The 4,867-nt window shown below is 44.8% G+C and overlaps 1 pseudogene; it reads left to right on the plus strand.

Moving 5' to 3' along the window:
• The first annotated feature begins 223 nt into the window (after window positions 1–223).
• Window positions 224–1,421, plus strand: LOC127678612 (anamorsin-like; annotated as a pseudogene).
• The last annotated feature ends 3,446 nt before the right edge of the window (window positions 1,422–4,867 follow it).

Genomic DNA, 4,867 nt, shown 5'->3' on the forward strand with positions numbered 1-4,867 from the left:
AAAGGCTTTAAGAGATAACAACCAAACATGACAAAATAAAATATAATAAGTTAAAGCAAAAAACCATCATATTGAAATCGGACAAGGCAACCCAGCAGGAGGAAAAGCATCCAAAGAGCAGACACGAGACTCAGAAGACCCACTTGTTCAAACGCTCAAGAATCCTATAAAAACACTAAGCTGGGGAGACGGAGCAGCTTTTAGGTCCTGCAGCACTGCAGCAATGTCAGAGTCCCCTCCCTGGCCAGCTGTGGCAGTTTTCTGGGACAAGTCATCTCCTGAGGAGGTCCTGAAAACTGGATAGACTTCAAAGGTTAACTGGCCAGTGAGGGCCAAGTATTTATGGAAAGCATCCACCAGCTAGTACGGCCTGTCCATAAAGGACCCAAATTCTGCTGGGCAGCATGGCACACGCCTTTGAACCCAGAGCTTGGAGACAGAGGCAGGCAGATCTCTGTGTGTTTCAGGCAAGCCTGTTTTATAGCGTCAGTTCTAGGACAGCCAGGGCTACAGAAAGAAACACTGTCTTGAACAAACAAAAGAAAACAAAACGACTCCAGCTTTGGAGTTTAGTGTGTCGATGTAGTCCCAGGGAACACCTCTCTGCATAGTGATGAGGTTCTGGCTGTGATGGCAGGAATGAATTCCCCTTCAGCCAGGATGAGGTCAGTAGAGACAGCTGCAGTCAACGATGAGAAAGTTAAGGATGGCCTCTAAGCTGTGTTCGTTTGTCTCTGACTCTTTCTGGCCTTGTGGAAGTAGACGAGTTGCAGCGGAGTCCTTGAGCCCCGAGGAGGGGCAGTCTGTCCAGGAATACCTGGGCTACCACAGTGACAGCCTGCTCTTAGTTCATGTCTCTGGCAAGAAGCCAAACGTTGAAGTGGGCTCTTCTAGCGGGCTTAAGCTTTTCATCAACATGAAGGCTTCTTCAGTGAAGCCTGTGGTGGATTCTGCTTGCTGCTGAGCTCTGGGCCCAATGATGTAGAGGATGACAGCAAGGACATCACTTGGCTCAGATGAGCTGCTAGATCCAGAAGATTTGAAGAAGCCCGATCCAGCCTCCTGAAGGCTCCTTCAGGTGGAGAAAGGGGAAAAAAGAAAAAAAGAAAAAGAAAAAAAGGAAAGCCTGTGAGAACTGCATCTGTGGTCTTGCAGAAGAACTAGAAAGAGAGAAGTCAAAAGCGCAGAGCATCGGGCTGTCCGCCTGTGGAAATTGCTACCTGGGTGGCGCTTCTGACTTAGCCAACTGCCCCTACCTTGGGATGCCAGCCTTCAAGCCTGCAGAACAGGCGCTCCTGAGCAGTAGCAATCTCCAAGACACGCAGGTGGACTCTCAAGCACACACACCTCCTCACCCATCCAACTCCTATCCATCAACTCCCGCCATTGCCTCCTCCCACCTCTGGATTCAACCACTCTGAAAACACTCGCAGGGAGAGGCTTGGGGCAGAGCGAAGGCACTGTGGGAAGTGGGGAACGTGCTATGTAGTTAAAGACCATGGTATGAGGGGACCTACCTCTTAATAGTGTTAGGAGAAGGGCGTGTGTCCTAAGGAACTCTGCTCCTGATGCTACTGAGGTGACCCTCTCCATCCTTCAGTGTAGATATCATTGATCACTTAGACTGTGTAAGCTCCAGGCTCCTCTCGGTGATGGTGCTTGCCTTCTTCTGATCTTTCTCAGTATGTAAATCTTGGAGCCTCGCGTCAGGTGTCAAAGGGCCTCAGGGGCGCCAACGAAGTCACTCCCCCAGTTGGTGTGATCCATCTAGTATCTCTCTGCCCTTCTCACCTCATTCCATTTTGCTCTAGTGTTATATCTATGTTGGTAAACAAAATAAATCTTCCTGTTTCTATATAAAAATAAAAATAAAAAAATAGAAAAAAAGCGACAATACCCAGTCCAGCCCCGTGTAGGCCCTGTGCTTTCTGCTTCAGTCTCTGTGAGCTCGTGTGGGACTTGGCTTGGTTGATGTGCAGAGCCTTGTCTTCCCGACGCCCTCCACTCCCCTCTGGTTCTTATGTCCTTCCTGCCTCCTTTGCCATGGGGTTCCTCCTTCTGTCAGGAATTTGATGGGGACATACCTTGTAGACTTTCTGAGTATTGTCTGTCTGTGGGTTTCTGCATCTGTTCCTGGCTGGAGGAAGCCTCTTTGATCATGACTGAAAAAGGCACTGATCTTTAAGTATACCAGAATATCAGTACAAATCATTTTATTGATATTTTCCTTTTTTTTTTCATTTTTAGACCAATAGTGTTTGGTTTTACTCCCAAGTCTCTAGGTTATCTAGTTTCTAGGTCTTGGTTATCCTGGAATGTCTTATATGGGTTCTGTGTCATAGAGTGGGCCCTAAGTCAAATAGGGTATTATTTGGTGTCTTAGTGCTGTGAACAAAGACCATGGGCAATTCAAGTCTTTTTTTAAAAAAAAAGATTTATTTATGTATGTATGTATGTATGTATGTATGTATGTATGTATTATATGTAAGCACACTGTAGCTGTCTTCAGACATACCAGAAGAGGGCGTCAGATGTCTTTATGACTGGTTGTGAGCACCATGTGGTTGCTGGGATTTGAACTCAGGTCCTTAGGGAAGAACAGTCAGTGCTCTTAACCACTCATCTCACCAGCCTGCAAGTCTTATAAAGAACAACATTTAATTGGGGCTGGCTTACAGGTTCAGAGGTTCAGTCCATTATCATCAAGGTGGGAACATGGCAGCATCCAGGCAGGTATGGTACAGGATCCGGTGAAAGTTCTATACCTTCAACTGAAGGCTGCTAGCAGACTACTGACTTCCAGGAAACTAGGATGAAGGTCTTAAGTCCATACTCCACTTAAGTCCAGTGACACACCTACTCCAACAAGGCCACACCTACCCCAACAGGGCCACACCTTCTCATAGTTCCACTCCCCAAGCCAAGAATATTTTGAAAGCAAGACAGATTGTAGGTCAAAGGTTTTGTGGCTGGGTTGGTGTTTATATGTTTTTCTTTCAGTAGCCTGCAAAGTACCTTCCTGAATCAAAGAGACCAGATTGCAGGAGCAAAGGCTCCACGTGGCCACCAGCTCAACTTCCCCGTGTTTACTGAGTTGCATGGGTATCGCACTCTGCAATGGGGCAGAATATGGAGACCATGGCTTTCTTTGTCTTCCCATCCTGGGTTGTTTTAGAATTTCCACGGGACCCCCTGGGGCAACAACTCAATTCAATACAACCTAGTCTGGCTCCTGGAAGCCTTGTTTGGTAACAAGAGATAACCAGTTGAGACTTTGTACCCCCGTTATTAGGAGTCCTCTTTAGGATCACCTTCATATATTTTAGGAAGTTTTCATTGCACTAGATTTCCACATCACCCCTCAAATGTCTCTCAATTCCACCTGTCTTTTCCCTGTTCTCTCCATCTACACTACCTCTCCTCCCCCTCCCCACCTGATCTTCCTGCTTCCATCCCCACCCACTCCCAGCCCACCTATAAAAATCTGTTCTATTTACCAGGGGGATCCAAGTGTGTCCTCAGCCCCCTTGGCCCTTCTTTCTCACCTAACCTCCCTGGGTCTGGAAATTGTAGCTTGGTTTCATTTACTTAACAGCTAATATTCCTTTATAAGTGGATATTTCTCTTTCCGGGTCTTGGTTATCTTGTTCAGGATGATTTATTTTTCTAGCTCCATACATTTTCCTGAAAATGTCATGATGTCTTTTTTTTCTAACAGCTGAGAAATATTCCATTGTGTAAATGCATCAAATTTTCTTTATCCATTTTTCTGTTGAGGGACATCTGGGTTGTTTCCACTTTCTGGCAATTACAAATAAAGCTGCTATGAGCACAGTTGAGCAAGTGTCCTTGTGGTAGGATGGAGCATCCTTTGGGTGTATGCCCGGGAGTGGTATGGCTGGGTCTTGAGTTAGATTGATTTCCGATTTCCTGAAATGCCACAATATCAATTTCCACAGTGGCTGTGCAAGTGTGCACTCCCACCAGCAATGCGGGAGTACTCCCCTGACTCCACACCCTCGCCAGCATGATCTGTCCTTTGTGTTATTGATCTTCCTTGTAAACAGATGTAAGATGGAATCTCAAGGAGGCTTTGGTTTGTGTTTCCCTGAAGGCTGATGTCATAGAATATTTAAGTGTTTCTCACAGCTATTTGAGTTTCCTCTATTGAGAATTCTCTGTTTAGATCTTTATTCCATTTTTAATGGGATCATTTGGGGTTTTGATATCTAATTTCTCAGATTCTGTAAATACCTTGGATATTAGTCTTTTATCAGATGTGGAGTTTAGAAAAGTCTTTTCCCATCCTGTAGGCTGCCAATATGTCCAAATGATTGTTCTTTGTCATACACGAGCTTTTCAGTATCATGAAGTCCCATTTATTATTTACTGATTTAGTGCCGGAGCTACTGGCACTCTGTACAGAAAATCTTCTTCTGTGACAATGCAGTCAAGACTATCCCCCACTTTCTCTTCTGCCAGGTTCATTGTATCTGGTTTTATGGTGAGGTCTTTGATCCACAGACTTGAGTTTTGTGCAGCATGATAAGTATGGGTCTATTGGCATTCTTCTACATGCAGACATCCAGTTAGACCAGCATCATTTGTGGAAAAGGCCTTTTCCCCCAGTGTATATTTTTGGATTTTATATAAAAAATCAGGTGTCTATATGTGTATGGATTTATCTCTGGGTCTTCAATTCAACTCCATTGATCAGCATGTCTGTTTTGATGCCAAAACCATGCAGTTTTTATTACAATAGCTCTATAGTACAACTTGAAATCAGGGATGGTAAGATGCCAGCAGTTGTTTTAGTGTTCAAGATTGTTTTAGATATCCTGGATTTTTTTTCCACATAAAACTGCCC

This window comes from Apodemus sylvaticus, chromosome 1, assembly GCF_947179515.1.
Source record: "Apodemus sylvaticus chromosome 1, mApoSyl1.1, whole genome shotgun sequence".
Classification (NCBI taxonomy): domain Eukaryota; kingdom Metazoa; phylum Chordata; class Mammalia; order Rodentia; family Muridae; genus Apodemus; species Apodemus sylvaticus.